The following is a 22,813-nucleotide window of genomic DNA, read 5'->3' as shown; positions in this document are numbered from 1 at the left end:
GGAACTTATCAAATCTCATTTAAACAAGTATTGACAAAACCAAATCTCCAAAAATCTGAATGGTAAACAAGCATTTGCAAAACCAAATCTCTCAAAACCAGGATGATCCTCTCCTATAGAGACCAAACCATCCTCTGCTACCAGAATCTGTGGGCATGTGACCTTCTAATATTGGGCTAAGGTGACATGTAATAGGGCAGTAACATCTACTACCCTCAAATGTTTTGACTCAGACAGGAGAAATGAGATCATCAAATCGAACAGTGAGAACCAATACAATCAAAATATACAATAATGAGTCAATAAATGTATGTACACCATGACCTATGTGGTCATAAATTAACACACCAATTTATTTAAGTTTAAACATGTATTGCCCTTGAATTGACAATGCTAAAGTCATGTAAATGATGCACAAAACTAAATGGTTGCAATTTAGAAACAACAAAGGCTGTCCAAAGCGTATGAAAAATCTCAATCTTGTAAGTACATTCACCATTAAACACTCCAGAAGAATAATACAGAAGATCAACATTATTATTTGAGAAACAAAAACAGAAGACATTACTTGCACAGTTGAATCAATCACAATCAATTAATAAACATTTAAATCAAATATTGGGTCAGGCATTCTAGCTAACAATCTCTAATTCGAAAAGCCTGTGTGGGGATTGAATTTGTCACAGGAAAAAATTAATTTGGAAAACATCTAACTGTGGTGCTAACAAAAATATGCAGTTGGATTTCTAAGAAGAAAACTGCAAAGGAAAAACAATGCACATTGGTTATACCTCTCCTTAATGAGATAGCAGCCACCAGAGACTTCATCAGCGGAGCACAGACGCAGCAGGTCTTCAGTCAGCATCACGAACATCAAGGGGGCAAGAGTTCAGTAATGTTGGGCCTAAGGTATCTGAACTGTTTGAACAAGAGCAGAACTGAAACTGAATGGAATCTGACTGCACAGAAAGTTAAACAGAAACTGACTTACATCACCTAGAGCTTTGCTTAATTAAAGTCCCAAAGTTACTAGCTAAGCTTCTATTGCACAAGACTATGAGGTGTGATTGTAGGCAGCCAATCAGACTTTGTTTGTGCTTAAGATATATTTTTTCTTCATTCCTTTTTCAGGATAGGCCCATGTTGACACTCCTCTCCAGAAAGAAGTTTCCCTATAATTATTAAATTTTAGAAAGCAACATAAAACATGACATTGAGCTAGCATTACTTCCCACCAAAACTAAGGCCTAATGTTAAAAATTGCAATTATTATCGCAAGGCAGTACAGAGTGAGAAGAAAGAACAGGACAGAAAATTGCCACTGTGCACATTCAAAAGGATGTCTAGTAAAACAATGTTTGCAAAGCGTTTCAGTAAATGTCAGCATAACATCGAAACACTGTGCCTCTTGAAAAATACTAAAGCGTAGGCCTTTTTACTAATGCTAATACATGAAGAATAAAACATTTCTAATAATTTCAAACCATTAGTTTTGTAGTACAATAATATTATTCATGTTTTGTCAATACATGTATTTATAGTTAATCAAAATAAATTTTCACAGTCATTTATTATTTCACATTGAACTCGAGGTGGCTGACACAAAGTCAGCCACAATTTAAACACACGTTTTATTTTTCAAACACACATTTCTCTATTTAGGCCTTTTAATGCATGTTACGCATTTTGTTTTAGTTACTAATTTTTATTAGGTCGAGTGTTAGCGTTCGACGTGGTGTATACTTAAGTATACTTATACTGTGAGTTAAAGCAATTTCATTGGTCGGTTGCTGTGTTCTTCCTCGCTAGTGGTTGGTTCTGCCTTTATCTCCCTCCTTTTTCTGTTTCAGAGCAAGGACGTATTACTGTATAGTTCCACTTTGTTTTCTCTACCTGTTGCCATGACAGACTTTTTTTTCCAGTTCTTTGTGCTCCTCTTTCACTGTGTGCATGTTTTAGGCTGGTAACTACCTGCGTTTTATTGCAGCATTCCGGTCCTCCCAGCTCCTCCCATGTCGCTGACATCTGTTTTGGCTTTATTGCAGTGCTGTACTCCCAGATCCTAAAAGAAGCTTATTTTACTAACCAAATGGCTCCTAAATTAAGCTTATATTATTAAACAAACACAATATGCCCTGCATCCCATCACAGAGAGTCTCTCTCCTTCCAGGGACCCTCCCTGCCAGCACTCATAACATCGCACACAGGGCATTGCTTATCTCCTTTTTGGGGCCATAAATCTTCTCAGGCTGCTCTGCTAACTCCATTAGAGCTTTGTTGACATGCAGGATTTAACAATCTTGTTTTTCACCAGTGTAGACTTCTGCTAATTTTGTGTTGTTTGGGGATGAAAATGTTTCTTCAGTTAGCTTTAAAAGGTCAAATGCACATTCCTAAATCTTTATGCTATGTTTGGAGGTGAGCACTTTGTACGATGCTCACTTCTAAACTTTTTTTTTCCAAACATTAAAGATGTGACCACGAGTCTGCAATGACTGAAGAATGTTAAATAGTTTTGTCCTTTTGCTGTGAAAGGAGATAGCTATGCTATAAAAGAGCACATTTGCATAACTGTTTAGATCGCTTTTGATGCTAACACTAATATATGTGTTTTCTTGGCATGTAAACATTGTGTGACCTTTGTGTGACCAACTACCTTAAAATCCTCGACTGTGGTGCTTCCCACAGACATTGGAACCTAGTTCCCAAGATGACCAGATATATGTTTTACATATTAAGCCATATTGTTGTTTTTATGGCATTATTACAAATTATAATATGCTTTATATCTAATTCGATAATTTTGTCTTAGAAAATGCTTCTTTGTTTTTTCGGTGTTGTCATTTATTATTTATGCGCAAATATGAGCGTGTTGCTATATTGCTTAAGTATAAGTTTTTGGTGTATTTAAAATCGGATTATTTGTGTGGTTTGGGGCGCGAAGAAAGGCAGCATTTATGTATTTATGTTTAGGAAAACAAAAAAAAAGCGGAAGTGTTTAATAACTTGGGACTTGATAAAAGATTAATTATGTGGCATAAAACAGCACATTTTGTGTAGTTTATATTACTTCATAATTTGTTCATTTTTACATGTTAACTGTGCCTGGTATAAAAAATAATATATTATTTTATTAACACATATTTTTGGGAGGCAATATACTTTTTGATTTCCGTTTTTGTTTCTTTTAAAACGGTTACATTTTTGGGTGGGGTGGAGTGTGTAGGCATATTCTTTTGAAAAGTAGCTTTTTAGAGCCTCTGGGCACATTATTTAAATATTTTATTTTGCGTCTTCTACAAAGTAGCACCGCTTATATTTGTGGTAGCGTGCGTTAACCTCATGGTCATGGTTATTTTCGCATTAGGTTAATTATGTGTTTGAACATGTAATTACAGGCAGGCCTCATTATCAGTCGCGGCTGGCGGGTGTCCAAAGGGGTGGGGTGGCGCACGTGGGGGAGGGGGACTCAGGGGGTGGCGAAGGGGAGGAAATATTAATACAATTTTAAAAAAACTTACCTTTACGCCACGCAGCACCATGCCCCGCTCCTCTGCGCCTGCAGGCAGGCACAGGCTCCCAGCCTGCCCTGCAGCCAATCCTGACGCTGCTCTAGGCAGCGTCAGGATTGGCTGGGAGCACCGCAGACTGGGAGCCTTTGCAGGCTCTCTCCAGCCTTCAACTGTGTTGTTGAGCTGGAGACAACCCACTTTGCATGTGTGTTTGGCCGGTCCGAGACGGCCGGCCAAACACAAATGCGCTCTGAAGGGGGGCAGTCACCCCCGTGGCCATTCCCCTTTACAAGGAAACGATAACAAACAATGTTTGTTATTTTTCCTTGTAAATGTTTTACAGCTGCCGCAGCTGGCAAGGGAGCAACACTCCTCCGCCCTCATGGCGGAGCCACCCCTGCTCGCTATTAATTTTTTATTTTTGTTTTAGAGAGAGCTTACTGGCAAGTGAAAGACTGCATTGTTTTGGAATATATTCATTTATTTAGGGATGAAAATTGGAGTGTGTTGGAACATTATTTGGGCATTTACTCTCATGACCGCTACATTGTAGCAGGTGATGGTTTACATTTTGTGTTTGTGCGTTCAAATACTGAATTTGCACTTATTGGAAAATTGTGTTATATTTGTAATTTGATGTGCAATGGAAGGCAGTCCTTATTTACATTAATGGGTTTCTAAACATGCGTCTTTTTGACGCTAGTAAACGCACTTTCTAAAATGCAAATACCTAATTAAGAATGAGGTTTGTTGTTTCATGCTGCATATTTGCAATTACACTGCAGTTCAGTGCAATTTAGTACTATGTTTAAACATTGAAACAATGTACCAGCATGGTCCAGTTTTGAAAAAATATAACTCTTTCAGTCCTAAATAAATAGATTTCATGAAAAGCCACGTAACCTTCCCCATGCCAAGTTATTTTCATTTTGAACTTTACTTTCATGCTATTACTAAGACTCATGGTCTTCTATTAACCTTTAAACCTCCGCAACAATGTTACAATGTTTTTATTCGTGCTTACATTTATGTGTTTAAATAATGTAGTGGGTTAATTGGGCACTGTGTTCATTAAGTGATTTTCAGCGCTATTGAAAACAGACCACAATCTTAATTTGATAATTTCTTGTGCAACATTGCTTTAACATTATCTGAAATACCGCGTGCTGTTTTATTTACCTCCGCAACACTATTAAACACTGCTTTTATTCAAACTTACGTTAATGTGTTTACAAAGTGGAGTTTGATGTTTAGACATTGTATTACATATGTTATTTTCAGCGCTATCAAAAGTAGCCCTCATTTCTTCTTAATAGGTATGTTCGTTTGAAAAAGTGCTTTACCAACATTTGATAAAAACATGTTTTATATTTCACTTACTTATTAAGGGTGATACTTTTCATTTACAGCAGAAATGGTGCCTTTTAGTATATGGCTTTGGGAATTACTTTCGCCGCCGCTACATTGTATATGTAGTTATGTTACTTATAGAGCGCGTTCAGACCAGAGGTATCCAAGCGCTAGACAGGTAAGAGAGGCTGATGCGATTCAGAGATCTAAAGTGAGAACAACCAAGGTCCATATTTATTGAAAATGACGCACAACTGCACTAACGCAGTTGTGTGTCATTTTTTTTAGCGTGAGCTAACGCCATTCCATAGCACCATCCGTACGCCATTTTTAACAAATGACGCAGGATGGCGCTAAGGACTGGCTAGCGTAAAAAAAATTACACTAGCCGTGCCACAATGGCATTACGGAAAATGGCACTAGTGGGTCAAAAATTACTGGTTAGCGGCAACATTTCTGTCGGTAATCAACCTAGAGCCATTTTTTGGGACGCACAAGCAGCCAAAAAATGACTCCAGTCTAATTGTAGACAGGAGTCTTCCATACCACCCCAATGCCCATCACAAGGGACCAGTGTCCCCTGGGCAAGCCCAATATACCCAGTGCCAGGAAGGGGGCCCCATGTAAGGGGTCCCCAGTGGCACACCATAGACATTTAAAAATACTTACCTGCAACATACCTGGGATGGGCTCTCTCCTCCTGTTGTGTCCCTGTGGTGTTGGTGGTGGTGCTTCATTGGGGTTGGAGTGGGCATCTTTGTGCCCATTCCATGGTGTTTCATCATGGAAATGGGCCTACCTGGGCCTTAACGCCCGGTCGAACCCAGGTGTTAAATAATGGCGCTAAGCGGGCTTAGTGCCATTATTTACATCTGCCTCCCACCCGTACGTCGTTTCTATGCCGGGAGTTAAATATGGCGCTAGGGGGTAGCGACATTTTTAGGACAGGAACGCCTACCTTGCATCTCATTGACGAAAGGTGGGTTCGCTCATCCTAAAAATGGCACTAACTCCAATACTTTGATGCTAGACAGGTCTAGAGTCAAAATATAAATAGGGAGTAAAGTTTGCGCCGTTTTAGCATAAAAACAAATTATGCCAATGCGGTGCAAACAACCATAAATATGGGCCAAAATCTTTGCTTTCTGAATTGCAGAAAGGATGAAATACCTCTAATTTTGACTGGAACTGAGTTCCATAACTTAAAAGCTGCCTCTGGGAAGGCCCTATCCCCCCATTTTACTCTTTTGCTCCTCAGAGTCTGAGTGATCCTTAGATCTGACGATCTTAATGGGTGACTGGGAGTGTACCAATTGATTGCTGCTTTCAGATGTCCTGAACCCTGAGAATGGAGGGCCTTATGGGTCACGCATAGCGTCTTAAAAATGATCTGCTTCCTGATGGGTAGCCAGTGTAGCTCCCTCATGCCCTCCTGGGTGGATGTAAATTTGGATAACCCAAGCACCAGTTGGGTGGCTGAATTTTGAATGAGCTGCAGCTTGTTCAGGGATAAATACATTGTAGCATATTTTTTTTTATGACGTTACTCTTGAGCATTCAAGTAATATATTTGCTCACATAATTCCACAACTAACAATTCCAATACAACCCACATAATTCCACTACATCCCACATACATCCACTACACTCCAAACCAAAACACATAGGTAAAAGACATTCTAATTTACTCCACCAGTAGTTCTAATTCTCACTAATGCGAGGCCTATTGCATTGCAAATGCTTGTTAATACTGTTTGCTCTCTAACACATCCAATGGTCTTTGAGGACATGTCATGAGTCAAAGTACCTGAAGGATTATATTACGAGATGATATGTGGTATTATTTATTCTATTTTGTATTCTCTGTACTTATATTTATGCCTTTTGTAGAACTGTCATATTTTGTGATTATTTTAAGGAAATGATATACTTTGGTTATCTTCTACGGTTCCAATACTAACTAATCATGCCTGCAGCATAGTATGTTTCTTTTACCTTATCCCCATTGTGAGATATATAGTGAGGTATAAAGGTTCTTTGCAGGGATATGAATAAGCGAACAGTTGCTGTATGTCATGGAGAACCAGTGGGTCTGTGAATATTTTCTCCGCAAATAAAACTTGTTCCTACACTCCAACTTGAGGACATCTACTGTTTACCTATCTTGTTTGTAACCGGGAAGAAAATTGATTTTGCTAGTGGTGGGGAACACTCCTATGAATTCTATTGAGTGCTTCCTTGAACTTGAGACTGCATTACCATAGGTCAATTTTCATCCCAAAGGTTCACAGGAAATGAAATCTCGTACTGCCATTTAATATAGTAGTAAAAGGGAAGGTACAATATGAGCCTCTGGCCTTGCCATTAAATTTACTGTCAACATGCAATCATTCAGGATTTTTGTCTTTAACAAAGTTTAGGATTTCTGAGTGTGGCATGTTTGGCAATCCTCAATGATAGTTAAATTTTGCATGATTTTGCATGTGACGGCATCCAGTGATTCAAAGTGACCATTGCTGTCCCCCTCACCCAATTCAAAAATGTGGCAGTACTATACGAACTGGAAAATAAAAAAGACAACTTTATTAGTGCTCCCTCATAGGCACCCCCTAAAAGACAGATTTTCAATGTTGCAAACGAAATTATTTTTATAAAAAAAAAAAAATCAGTCCATTAAAAGGTGATATAAACTGTGTTGCTGTGGCAGACAGCTAAATGGACATGTTTGTCCATAGCTATGCACCATGACCCACCTTTCAAAGTGATAGTTTCTGAATTACAGGTCAACTCACCATTTCGGCAGAACAGTAGGAGTTGAGCTTAAATCCTTTACAAGTGTTACCTGAGCAGCTGGTGAGTTACAGGGGCAATTTGCTTGCACTTCCTGAGGGATGGAGAATTCTCAGCACTGTGTAGAAAGTGGACAAGGATGATTGTGGTCTGCAGAAGGGAGGACAAGTCAGATCTATACCCCTGAAGACAGGTGATCCACTAACAGGAAATCTAGTCACAAGTCCAGAGCAATCCCAAAGTGAATGGGGGGCTTCAGAATGAGAGTTATGCCCTGAGAGAGTTAACTCCAGGTGAGCCTTCACAGTCTGCTTTGTGCGGTACTGCCAAACTGCAAAAAACAATTCGCACCAACAGAGGGAGGATAATACAGAGGTGATATCTACGCTGGGGTGATCTAACAATTGTGGAGCTTGGATTTGAAATCTGGAGATCAGGAGGGCCTGCAGACAACCAATGAGAGCACAGCCTAGCTCTAAGAAGGATAGGTGCATCACTTCTTAAAGTGGATTTAGCACTAGGGGATCCACTAGCTAGACTAGGTAGATCATTGGAGTGGGTATGCCAGTGGAGCAAAGACTTGTGGAAAGGATTTGAATACAGCAGAGATTAGACCCCAAAGTGAAACAAGAGTGATTGATGATCATCTCAGCAGGGCTCTCAACAGGAAGGAAGATGTTGCACAGATGTATTTGGATGCCTTAACTACACAAGTACTTTTGGACCACAAAGTGAAGCCCCAGGGCCCAACTGTAAAATGTGGGGATAAGCGAGGGGCAAGAGATGCACTGGAAAAGTATAGAGCTTTGGCCTTTCTGCTTAATCTTCATGAAAAAGTGAGAGTCTAAGATTTATCTAATGAGATCCCAAAACAAAGAACAGAGAAGTGAACAGAAAAGCATTTTAAACTCAACATTCCACCAATCAGGATATATACTGAGGAACCTCATTGTCATATGACGTTTGGTGCGGGCATACCTTATCAATGACCATCACAAACCTTATCAAATGTATTGCAGACTTGAAAATGATCCTAAAGTTACATCTGTAGGATCCTGAAGATCTTACAGCCCAAAATAGGTAATCAACAGAATAAAGCAATAGGTTAAAAGTGTGTTCATACTGCAAATTCATGCCCAGCAATTTAAAGATAAATGTGAAGATCTGGATGATAATATACGAATTGGGATTATGTAGGAGGGATGCATATGGCCAGGAGGGATATGAAGGGATATGTAGACGTGCTTTTCATGGCCCTCCAAGAAGATGGTGTCCAAGCCAATAATAAAATGGATAGAGTTCACAGAATAGGGAATCTGAGGAATGGGTGAAAAGTTGGATACTCTTCAGATGAAACAATTTATTTATTTATTTTATTTTATTTAGAGAGTTATATTAAGCACAAACGTGACCAGAATGCTGTACAGGAAAACAACACTCACTTCATTGTTTGATGGTGTTTATAAAGAACATAAGCATAAGGGTAACTATACAAACATTTCTTCTTGGTGCAGGTGATCGTATTTGGTGTGCATGGGCCTGTTCAAAGGAAATGTGCCCTCATTTAAGATATATAGTTGTTGCCTGTGGAGAACTATGCAGGAAGGCAACAAATGAGTCATTGATGACGAAAACGTCAGGCGTGGCCATTAAACATGCAAAGGTACAAAGACCTTGTTACGGAAGAATTGTCTTTGGTGTCTAGTGGTCTGTTCAAGCGATGCATGTCAACATTGTTTTTATTAAGATGTAAAGGTAGTAAGTCCAATTTTGCCTTGATAGAATGAGCTAGGCATAATTCTGGCAAAGTTAGATATTTTGCAGCTAGCATTTCTTTCACTCTTTTCTTGAGTGTGGTTTTGGAGGGATTTGTCTGTATTTCGGGTATAATTAAATTTCATATTCTTTGAACATTAACTAAGAATGAGCGCTCCAGGTGTTTTTCCTTTTTGAATCCGGGTGGTTCCAGTAGTAAAGTGTCAGAGCTTTGGAAGGTGTTTTGACCTCCTGATTTGGTGAGTTTTTGGGCTAGCTATTTTGGGGTGCGGGTGTGTAAGGTATTATGAGTGATGCACACCATTTTGAGTATGTATCTTGCTGCAAATGGGAGCCAGTTTAGCAAGGTGACTGTAGGAGTGCTGTAATCAAAGCTTCTTATTCCTGAGGCCAGCGTGGATGCTGCATGGAGAGTGTCTTTCATGAAGCCCAGGATGCTTTTAGAGGTACCTGTGAGGATGGCATTTCCAGTGTCTAGCTTTTTTATGACAAGTGACTGAACAACGGTTTTGAGATCATGTTCGGGGCTGCATGGTTTGATATTTCTGAGGAGTCTTAGGATGTGCATAGTGCTTTTGGCTGATGCATTTATTTGTGCTCTCATATGAAGGATTTTGTCAATAATTACTCCTAGCAATTTGGCGTCTGAGGGTGTTGGGGTGTGTCATCCAGTTGTTTATCAGTGGAGGGTTGACTTGTGGAAACATTAAGTGAAATTCAATTTTCTCAGGGTGGAGCTTTAGAATGTTCTGTGCTAGATATCCTCTAATGAGGAGTTGTGTGTTGACTGTGTATAGGTGGTATGCTAGAATACTTTGCTGGATTAGAGCAGCTTAGGGTTCCATTTATAAGTTGAAGAGAGTAGGGGCTAGGTTAGGATGGATCCTTGGGGCACACCTTGGTTAACAGAGACTGGGTTACATAGCTTTCGTTAGATACCTTTAGCTTGATTAGTTGCAAGCGATTACTTGGGAATGAGGAGAAGAATTGAGCCCCCGATTCCCATTGCGGTCTGTCAGGGTATTTATCAGAGTGTTCTTGTCAACAATGTCAAATGCCGATGATAGGTTAAGTAGGATGAGGAGGCATGCATCGCCACTGTCCACAATTCAGTTGACATTGTCCAAAACATTAAAGATTGCTGTTTATGTGCTGTGGCATGCCCTGAAGCCTTATTGGAAAGTGTCTAGTAGTTCAAATTCTTTGATGTGCTCTTTGAGTTGTTGCAGCACACATCAGAAGCCATCTAAAAGCAGCACCTTTCTTCACTAGTAGTTTCTGCCACGGAAACAACAAAAGATCAGAAGTGAGAAACATAGGAAGGAAGGCAGAGAACATGGAAAGAAAAAGGGTTAACACAACAAAGATTTGTCTCAAGAATCCTAATTGTGGGACAAGCAATGTGATGAAAGGGCAAAATTAATTTGTGGGAAACGTTTTAAAGGTACTGATGGGTTCAGAAGAAACTGCTTATGCGCCTAATCATGCAGTTACAGAGAAACACATTTTCACCAATCCAGAGGCCAAATACCTTGACCCACTACAAGAAGAGAGCTTGTATAAGTTATGCACACCACTCCATCTTTATTATAAGTTCTACTCTTACTCATCGGGTTATTTAAACCACCAAGACCTTTCCTCACTAGATTCCCCCTTCTTATCATGTACTTATTACAAGTGATGGGATGCCCCTGCAGAATGCAAAGATGAGTCCCTCAGTCTCCCAGATGTCCAAGATATCCATTTGCCTTGCCCTGAATGGGGGTCTCTGAAGATTTGGGGGCCCCAAAGGGATGCCCTCATCCACCGCGCCGCAAAGGCTGCAGGGGCCTCCTTTACACACCTTCTTCTTACACAAACAACTACTGTAATGATTTAACAATAGGAGAGGGTCTCCCGCTCTCCTCTCTCTCTGTCTCTCTCTTTCTTGCTTTTCTAAGACTATGTTGACTTCTGTTCTTTACATGTCTGTGTAAAAGGAAGTTGTATAGTGATAACACTGTGGATGAACATCAGACCTATTTTCCATAAATGTTATTGTTTATTTTACCTCATCAGGGGCAGTGTATTCACAGAAGGCATTTCCACTCTGTGCTATAAGTAGACAGTTAAGAGGAGAACGCTATATATGTTTGACATTCACATACTGAGAGAAATACTCTTCACACCTCATTAGCTGCAACACCTTCTAGTTACTGAAAATTTGACTATGCACAGTTTTACATCTTATGAGAATTCTGAAAGCATAATGTCAGTGAAATCCCTCAGAAAGTCTATCTTATCCTTGTAATTATATCTGCCTGTGACTTCTTCAGCATTTAATCAGTCTCACCTCTAGGTTGGATTAGAAATCCACTACCATCATTTAGGTACAAGATACTTCAACACATCCTCTAAAAATGCAAATTAATCTGTTTTCAAAAGGTTGTAAGACTATTGATCAGTATTACTCATTTAGTTGTTCCAGCCCTTTAGCATCTCCCATTGTGGTTACTAACAATGAATCCAAGAGAGTTAAATTATCTTGGTAAAAATCCATAACAAGTACATAAAAAGAGGTAATCTTCTGCTAACAATGTAGTTGTATGTGCTTAGCACGGCAGCCGTATAGCCCTACCTGATAGCTTTTTAGTCATGCTATTACTGAGCATATATTCCCTTAATGTCACTGAAAGTAGGATCCTGGTGGGTTACCGGTTTTCCTATTGTTTATGAGGTCCATCTCTCATCTTGATAGTGCTACACTGATGGTTTCACTACATTTGAGTCAAAATACTTAAACCAGGGATGCTCCATAATCTGATAGGAGAGAGAGAGAGAGATCCTGACTGGATAGGTTTCTCAGACTGAAACAGGGACACTGAATCACCTCCAGGAAGGCTACTTCAGAGACGGGGTTTCACCTTCATTCAATGTCAGTCCTGCAGTGCTATTTAAATAGGCTTGCAAGTTGTAACATAGCAGAAGTAGCCCCACTCAGTAGCATTAGAGTGCCAACAGACCTTCTGGTGTACATGCACTCCATAAATACTCAATAACATAACATAATGAAACATAACATAACATTGCATAACATAACATCACAGCTCCTTGTTAACAAATAATAATACCGAACAAATTCTAGGTGCTACGTAATGTTCATACATTATTTTGACTACAGACCAGAGGGACGACTATTTCAACCCCAGTTTACTGAGGCTACATTTCTGTTACATGACAGGTATGCTAAAGAATGCTGCAAAGTTGAAGGGGGATTGGTGCCTTTGGAAGGAGATAGTAGCAAGTCATGTATATGGCAAGTTAAAAATGGAGGTTCAAAAGTTCCCCTATAATATAAATCTACTTTAGGAATGATACATGCTGCCATTTTTAATGTAAACTGTTTCAGTGCACCAAGTAGGTTGTAAAGCATAGCTCAGACAGAGGGAGTTATCCATAAATATAATATAATAAGAAGCTAGATGTGCACGGTTTCATTATTGCATGATGAGTGTGCATAATGATGTAAAGAGTAGTTCATCTTCTTAAATGTTTGTGAGCCATACACTACAATAAAAACATATCTTTAACAACAGGGCACTTGAGAAAAGCCTCTGAAATATAGACCAAGGATTGAAAACAAAGTGTGACCATGCCCAAAACTCAGCAAGGCTGCGGCTATTTTTAACCAGAAATTTCTAGCTAGATTCTGCCATAAATACTCCTTACATAAAGATGGATTGAACTAAAGAATGCTTTATACAATATATAGAATAAATGACATGGGGGAGCTTTATGAGGCGTGAGTCTTGGGCACACTGAAAACAGTGATTCAGGGGAAAATCAACGATATCTCAGCCAATTTGAAGAATCAAATGTTCCCACATCATCTTATTTGGAAAAGGAGCTGAAAGAATTACAGATGAAACACAAGGAACCATGCTCTATCCAGCACAGCAAAGACTAGAAAAGATTAAGGTAAGTCTGGATGGTATGCACTGTGAATATCGACCTCAGAGTACCAATGGGACACAATATCAAGAAAAAAATGTAAAAGAAAGTACAGATTTTCTAGACCTAATCCTACATATATGTACCTAAGCAGCACCTACATGTGGAGTTAGGAATAGCAACTTTATACTTGCTATTTGCACTTACCTTTGGACAGTTCGTCCCTCAAAATCTTCCCCTCCATATTCTTCTTTGAAGATATTCTGGGAAAGCATCGTTCCTGACACCTTCTTGGACTGTGAAGGCAGGCGCTTACAGGACAGCACCTCAAGTTTTGAGAAGACACAATATTCTGGCAGCAACAAGAAGAGGCAATTACCATCAATACATCAACAAGCCTCTACACAATTTACAATGCACTGCTTCAATAACCAACACTTACAGGTTTCTTCAAAATCACAGCATAAGAGCTGGATAACCATAATCTTGGATGAGAATCTTCTGAGAATCTCGAGGAATATCCTGGAATACTGATTGGAGCCTATGACACTCCCAGGGTAAACACAGATTAGAGTTACTGGCACTCCCAGTGTTATACTCGATACATGGATTGGAGTAAGGGCACACCCAAGGCATACTAGAAACAAGTTGTTCTCAGTATATGAGTTGGAGTTCAAAGAAACTCTCAAGGTATGCTAGATACAAGGTCACACTCGGACCTAGGTTACACTCGGTACATAGGTTGGCGTTACTGACACTCCCAAGGTTACACTGGGTACATAGATTACACGTGGAACAAGGTCATACTCGGAACAAGGTTATTCTCAAAGCAAGGTTACACTCGGATCAAGGTTATGCTCAGAACAAGGTTATACTCAGAACAAAGTTATACTCTGATGGTTGTGCTCAAAACATGGGTTTGGAGTCAGGGACATTCCCAAGGTATACTAGAAAAAGGTTACACTTGGTACATAGGTTTGGAGTTACAAGGTTCATTCAGAATTCAGTCTCTTGTCCATGAGCAATACAGTTCAAGCGATATGGGCTAGAGAGAGAGTACAGAGCAAGGACTAGCAAAGAGCACTGAAGGAAAATTGCAGAGAACGAACTGGAGCAAAGTCTAGAATCTTGAAGAGGCCGACAGATGGCCTGCTCCTACTATAACGGATTAGTGCGCACTAACCTGCAGGAAAGTACTTAGCCTTGTCTAGTACTTTAACTACAATCTGAAGACAGCAGGAGGCTTGATGCAAGAAGCTCAAAAGGAGGTGGAATTGTAGCTCACGAAGAAAGACACTGGAAGCATCGCAGACATCAGGATCACTGAATCATCGGGAAGACTTGGAAGGTTAGACCCCTGGGAGATCGGGGTGACTTAGAAGATGAATGCAGGGAGGTGGCTTGCACAGGGCTGGAGCACTGAAAGTCTTGGTGACTTGGGAGATGAGTGCAGGGGCAAAGGTGTGCACTAGACATGAACGCAGGAAAATCTCGGCGACTCAGAAGGTGAGTGCAGGGACATTGCTTACGCAGGACGGGTATGGGTACGAGGCCAAGCACCGATGCAGGTTCAGAGGGGGTATTTATACAGGAAGCAAACAGTGTTCCAGAAAGGCACTTGTCCCACATGGCTGTGTGGAATCTTCCAATGAACCTGGGGAATATCATGTGTTACATGCAACAGATATAAGGCCTAGCAGGTGCAAACAGTAATTGACAAGAAGTACAAGGGAACCCCAAATGCATGATGGTACAATTCATTGGTTCACAGTGGAAACATGACTATTGTAAATAGGCATGTAATATCTGTAAGTACAAACTAAACTAAACTTGCCTGGCAACAAAACAGAGGGTCATTGGTTCAGTCTTCCTGAGAGGGGGCAGCAATGGAGTGAGTACTCGAGATGGAAAGGCGCCACAGGGGAAGAAATGACAGGAGGCCTAAAAGTAATACCCACCGCACATTGGGCACCAGATGGAGTTGTGACAGTTTCTCTCGCAAAGAGCAACTTGCCAGGCGTTGTTTGTCAGGGTGGCAGTCATGGAATGAGCGAACCGGGCAAGGGGCATGAACATTACCATCTGGTTCCCACGAGTTTCGCTTTGTGCCAAATTTTTTCCATTCAATTAAATAAAACAAACAACCCTTAATACGTCGGGAATCAAGAATCCTTCAGACCTCAAACTCTAAGTGACCATCCAGGATTAGAGGTGGCAGAGGCGGAATGGGCTGGGGTTGGACATGCTGTGGTTTGAGAAGGGAAACATGGAACACAGGTTGAACAGATAAATCATCTGGTAGTTGGAGCTGAACTGTCACAGAATTAATAACCTTTTCAATCTGAAAAAGGTCTGAAAAAATGAGGTTGCATTTTACTAGAACCATGTAGGCTTTCATTTCTTGTGACAAGCCAAATCTGATCTCTGCTTTGGTACTCTGGTTGTTGTTGAAGGTGTTTATTAGCTTTTGTTTCTCAAGGTTTAATTGAGCCTGTTGTAAGTGTTGTTAACACCTCTTGCTGGGAATCAGAGAGATGCCTTACTAAGTCTTATATTGCAGGAATAATTTCAAAGTGTATTACAAAGTTTTCAGGTAACATACATGGATGTATGCCAGTTACACAACTGAAGGGGAAGACGCATGTGGCTGAAAGCAGTGTGTTATTGTAGGCAAACTTAGCAAACGGTAACAAGGACTCCCAACAATCACAAGTATTGCTCACAAAACTTTACAGTGCATGCTCTAAAACCTGATTTACCTACTCTGTCTGTCCGTCAACATATGGAGAAAAGGCAAACGAGAGTCGGGCTTTAATGTCCAATGATGTGCAAAGACAGCACCAGAATCTTGAAACAAACTGCAGGCCTTTTTTACACACAATGACCAAAGGGAGCCCACGCAACCGCATTATGGCCCTCATTATGACATTGGCAGTAAATTCCGAATACCGCCACAATGACTGCAGCCAAAGTACTGCAGCTGAGGCGAACATCCGTCCACCAGATTATGATACATACACGCAAAACCGACAGAAAACAGCCACAACCACAAATCCGCCAGACCCACTGAATGTGATAAACTGTCGGAACTACCACCCATACCGTTACGCCACCAATACTACGCCCTCCAAATAATGACCCACGAATCACCACAATGGACATTAAATGGCGGTAATCCATTGGCGGTGAACCCACGGCGGGTAAGGCCACCCAAATTCAAAACAAGACAACATTGGCCAGAACAAAAACCTACACCTGAAACAAATACACACACCCCACACATCCACCAACAGCACTATAAAACACCCACCCACATCACCCACAATCCTCTGCTAACACGACAAGACGGCTACACTTTGCGACGCTAATACAAAAGAGAACTGCACACAAGTATCACAACTACCTATTCATCCCACATGCACCACACACCACACATCACACACCCCACCACATCACATATCACCCTCTGCACAACCTACACACACCACACAACACCCATGTCCCCACAAAGGCACCCCCGTTTCACCAATGAGGAGCTGCGTGTCATGGTGGAGGAAATAGTCAGGGTAGAGCCACAGCTGTTTGGAGCACAGGTCCAGCAGATATCCATTACCAGGAAAATGGAGCTATGGTGGAGGATCGTGGACAGGGTGAACGCCGTGGGACTACATACATGCACAAGGGAGGACATAAAGAAGAGTTGGAACGACCTATGGGGGAAGGTGTGTTCCATTGCAGCAAGGCACCAGTTCACCATCCAGAGGACTGCCAGTGGACCACCACCTCCTCTCCCACAGCTGACAGCATGGGAGGAGCAAGTCTTGGTAATCCTGCATCCTGAGTGACTCACTGGAGTACCTGGAGGACTGGACATTGGTGAGTCAACATTTACTACCTATCAACCCCATACCTGCAAGCCACCACCACCCCTCACCCTGACACCCATCACCCCACTCCATCCCACACAGTACACCACCACAATTAACAAACCTAAATGTCAAGCCATGCATGCCATATCCACTGCATGTACATACTTTCCAGCCCTGCATTTACACCCACCACCAATGCATGCACAGCATGGAGAACTAACAATCCCACAATCCATCACCATACACAGACAAAGGTGGCAGGGCAACAGCAAAAGTATAGGGGAAGCTGGTGATGCAGAATATGTCACAGACATGTAGCATAATACACCACTTACATCCCCACAGGTGCCCCAGCCAATCTCAGCGGCGAGGAAGTGCGACGGCAAACTAGTCCCCCACCAGAAGATGCCCCAAGTGATGACAGCAACTCTGGAGCTCTGGATCTGGGTGAAGTCCCTGGCCCATCAGGGACCACTGGTCAGTCGGCTACCTCAGCCTACACCCAGTATACTACAGAGCCCCTCCCCTCAGAATCCAACACCACTGCAGCCACCCAACATTCCCAGACCTCTGTCCCCAGGATATGTCAATCACTAGTGTGCCCACCTGCACAGGGACAACAGTCCACACCTCACAGGTGAGACAATGAGGGTCCTGGGGTCAGTGGCAGTGGGCACACCGTTCAGGGGACACAGGCACAGGGGTCTAGGGACAGCTGGAGGACAGCAGTCCGCCAGGGGTAGGACAGGCCCAGGGAAGCGACTGCCCAAGAGGCACTCACTAATGTCCTCAGGGCTTTCCAACAATCCCAGGACAAGATGGGTCAGGTGATAAACATCATGCAGGAGAACCAGCGGCTGCAGGGGGAACACCACCAGGAGATCAAGCAAGAATTGCAGGCCCTGAACACCATCATGGTCTCTATTGCAGGGGTGATATGGCCAACATCATGAGGGACTACATAGCACACCGGGGGGCCCTTCCACTAGCCAGTGTACTGACAAGCCCTCCACATCTGCTGCAGCTAGCGGACAGGAGGCCCTGCCACGAGACCCACAGGCCACCAACACCCGTCCCCCTGCAGAAGGTGAACCACCATGCAAATGGTCCCTGCGACCCAGACACACACCAGAGACAGTTGCCAAGACCACTGCCAGGAAAAGAGCCCCTCCTGAATGTCCACCTTGTGTTCCACTGGGTCACCTTGTCCACCTTGGACTGCCATTGTTTCCCTTCCTATGGCCCCTTGGACACTGGACCTGTGCTACACACAGACTGGCCCACTACACTGGACTATTCCCAAACATCACCCCACTCTATAGCACTTTGCATTGTATACAAATTTGTAATAAACATCCCTGGACACAACTTGAGTAATAGTGCTTTATCTGAAGGTAATGTACAATGTGATGAACTGCAATGAACTGCATGATCCTGTGTAAATGTCCAGTAATATGTTGATCAATCCTACAAATGTGTTTCAGCAGTCTGTACACATCACGGCATTACACTGTTGTAACCACAGCAACATCTGCAATAAGAGAAGGCATAGGTGACAGTCAGGTGGGATGCAAAGGTAATGACTATCATTATGCTACAGCCACACAGCACAACACTGAAATGGAGAAATGTTTAGTTCAACAGTCTTACCTGAATGTCATTGGAAGGACTGCTGGATCATATGTGTCCTATTGTCCACATCCTCCTCCTCTTCCTCCACCTCACTGTCCTCAGTGTCCACTGTTGCCACAGCCGCATTGTCACCACCTCCTCCTGCAGATAGGGCACATGCTGTCTGAGGGCCAAATTGTACAACATGCAGCACACAACAACAATCCTGAAGACCTTCTCAGGGGAGTAGCATAGGGATCCACCTGTCAGATGGAGGCCCCAGAACCTAGCCTTCAGGAGCCTGAAGGTCCTTTCAAAAATCCTCCTGGTACGCCCATGAGCATCATTGTACCTACTCTCAGCCCCTGTTCTCGGATTCCTAACAGGGGTCAGGAGCCAGGACAAGTTTGGGTAGCCGGAATCACCTGTACGAAGTGAGGGACACACATTAGCCCCGCACAATGGCATGGGGTATGACTCCTGAAGGCATACACTGACATACATTGGGTGGGGACTCAGGCTCAACTATAAGCCACACCCTATGCCTCTGTAGTTGTGCCATCAGCTGTGGGACACTGTTATTCCTCAGGACAAAGGCATCATGTACTGACCCAGGATAATTAGCAGTGACGTGGGAGATGTACTAGTCAGCAAGGCACACCATCTGGACATTGAAAGAGTGGAAACTCTTCCTATTCCTGTACACTTGTTCATTGGCCCGGGAGGAGGGAGAGGAGGGGGGGGGCTAGGGCAATATGGGTCCCGTCAATGGCCCCAATTACATGTGGTATATGTCCCATTGCATAGAATCCAGCCTTCACAGTGGGTAAATCATCTACCTTGGGAATGCGATGTAGCTGCACGTGTGTTTGAGCAAGGCAGACAAAACCCTTGCAAGCACAATAGAGAACATTGGCTGTGATATTTCTTCAGTGAGGCCCACTGTCACCTGGAAAGAGCCAGTTGCCAGGAAATGGAGCACTGAGAGTACCTGCCCAAGAGGGGGCATCACTGTTGTGCAATGGATAGCAGGTAGCAGATCAGGCTGCAGTTGTGCACACAGCTCTGTGATTGTGGACCTGTCCAGATGATAGGTGAGTATGATGATGTGCCTGTCCTCCAGTGTAGCCAAATCCACAAGGGGTCTGTACATGGGTGCTTGCCTCCTCCTCCTATTCCTCCGCAGTGGTTGGTACCTAAGGGACCCAAAAGTAAGAAGGGAGTGAAACGGGAAAAATGAACACACTACAGCAGTGTACACAGAGCATGCTTGTATGTTATACACTGGAATTGTAAAAGTGAGCACATCGACTACAATGACGCAGTTATTAATCTGTACATGTGTACTAGCATTGGAAAATGGCCACCGCCCGTCCTGTATGCAGGGACAGGTGAAAGTGACCTCACTCGCTGGCGTTCGCGTCATGGCTGGAGGCGGTCTGCACCACCGTGCAATTCCTCATTGGCTAACATGGCCCTCTATGGAGTATGGGAGCCAATGATGATCAACGCTGGTGGTGACGGCGTTCACCGCCGCGGACATGACTGCCATTTTATTTCTACCACTACACTTGATTCCTGACTTTCCACAGGACCGCATCTCCACTGCGTGTGCTGCTGTGACCTGTGTCTGAAACCTACCATGGCACATGCAACAGGGAAAAGGGCCCCAGCCCTCACGTTGGAGGAGTTGGAGAGGCTCATGGATGGGGTCGTACCTCTGTATGGGCAGTTGTATGGGCCTCCAGAGCAACAGGTGAGTACATCATGGGTACGTTGCATGCAACATGGCTGCATGTAGATGTATGAGTGTGCTAGTAGTGTGTCATTTGGGGGGGGGTATGGCTGGTGGCAGTGTTAATGCAGGGGTACGGGTCATGTGTGTGCCTGATGAGGGGCTAATGCACTTTGTATGCCATATGTATGGCAGGCTGGATTATCTGGTTCATGGTGTCCCACTGTTGGTGTTTCCTCTGCAGGTCAGAAGAAGGGGTTGTGGCATGCCATCCCAAGGCTGTGCGGACCCTGGGGGTCTATAGCAGGCGGAGCACCCAAGGCAGGAAACGGTGGGAGGACCTGAGACGCTGAGTCCAGAAGACCGCGGAGGACCATCTGGGGACGGCCTCCTAACGAGTGAGGGGTGCCCGTCGGAACCTGACCCCCCCGTTGGCCCACATACTTGCGGGGGCGGATCCAGAGGTGGATGGGCGCTTGAGGGCATCACAGCAGCCACAAGGTGGTGAGTACAGTGTGTTTGACAACCATCTCTGTTGTCTGGCATGGGATTATGGTGCAGGGTACTAATCAGTGGATGCCCCAATATGCCAGTTCAGACATTGCTACGTGGTCCTGCTGAGGTTAATAGGGTGAAATGCGTGTTTTTGACAGCTAGGTAGCTGGCTTTCCAAGGCAGGCAGGGCTTAGTTGGTCCCAGTGGGTGTGTAACTGGCAGTGTTTGGCTCCTACCTGCTATAGTACTTAGCCAATGGAACGCCAGTGTGGGCCATAATGCTCATTCTCAGTCTCAGTGTGTGTAAGGAAATGCCTCCTTGGCATGGTTACCCCCTGACTTTTTGCCTTTGCTGATGCTATGTTTTGAATTGAAAGTGTGCTGAGGCCTGCTAACCAGGCCCCAGCACCAGTGTTCTTTCCCTAACCTGTACTTTTGTATCCACAATTGGCACACCCTGGCATCCAGGTAAGTCCCTTGTAACTGGTACCTCTGGTACCAAGGGCCCTGATGCCAGGGAAGGTCTCTAAGGGCTGCAGCATGTCTTATGCCACCCTGGAGACCCCTCACTCAGCACAGACACACTGCTTACCAGCTTGTGTGTGCTAGTGAGAACAAAATGAGTAAGTCGACATGGCACTCCCCTCAGGGTGCCATGCCAGCCTCTCACTGCCTATGCAGTATAGGTAAGACACCCCTCTAGCAGGCCTTACAGTCCTAAGGCAGGGTGCACTATACCATAGGTGAGGGCACCAGTGCATGAGCACTGTGCCCCTACAGTGTCTAAGCCAAACCTTAGACATTGTAAGTGCAGGGTAGCCATAAGAGTATATGGTCTGGGAGTCTGTCAAACACGAACTCCACAGCACCATAATGGCTACACTGAAAACTGGGAAGTTTGGTATCAAACTTCTCAGCACAATAAATGCACACTGATGCCAGTGTACATTTTATTGTGAAACACACCCCAGAGGGCACCTTAGAGGTGCCCCCTGAAACTGTATCCAACTAACTGTGTAGGCTGACTGGTTCCAGCAGCCTGCCACACTAGAGACATGTTGCTGGCCCCATGGGGAGAGTGCCTTTGTCACTCTGAGGCCAGTAACAAAGCCTGCACTGGGTGGAGATGCTAACACCTCCCCCAGGCAGGAGCTGTAACACCTGGCGGTGAGCCTCAAAGGCTCACCCCTTTGTTCCAGCACCGCAGGACACTCCAGCTAGTGGAATTGCCCGCCCCCTCCGGCCACGGCCCCCACTTTTGGCGGCAAGGCCGGAGAAAATAATGAGAACAACAAGGAGGAGTCACTGACCAGTCAGGACAGCCCTTAAGGTGTCCTGAGCTGAAGTGACTCTAACTTTTAGAAATCCTCCATCTTGCAGATGGAGGATTCCCCCAATAGGATTAGGGATGTGCCCCCCTCCCCTTGGGAGGAGGCACAAAGAGGGTGTACTCACCCTCAGGGCTAGTAGCCATTGGCTACTAACCCCCCAGACCTAAACACGCCCTTAAATTTAGTATTTAAGGGCTTCCCTGAACCTAAGAATTTAGATTCCTGAAACTACAAGAAGAAGAGGACTGCTGAGCTGAAAAACCCCTGCAGAGGAAGAACAGAAGACACCAACTGCTTTGGCCCCAGACTCACCGGCCTGTCTCCTGCCTTCCAAAGAAACCTGCTCCAGCGACGCTTTCCAAGGGACCAGCGACCTCTGAATCCTCTGAGGACTGCCCTGCTTCAAGAAAGACA

The sequence above is a fragment of the Pleurodeles waltl genome, chromosome 5 (assembly GCF_031143425.1).
Source record: "Pleurodeles waltl isolate 20211129_DDA chromosome 5, aPleWal1.hap1.20221129, whole genome shotgun sequence".
NCBI lineage: Eukaryota > Metazoa > Chordata > Amphibia > Caudata > Salamandridae > Pleurodeles > Pleurodeles waltl.
The sequence above is the reverse complement of the archived record's forward strand: the minus strand, read 5'-3'. Positions refer to the sequence as shown.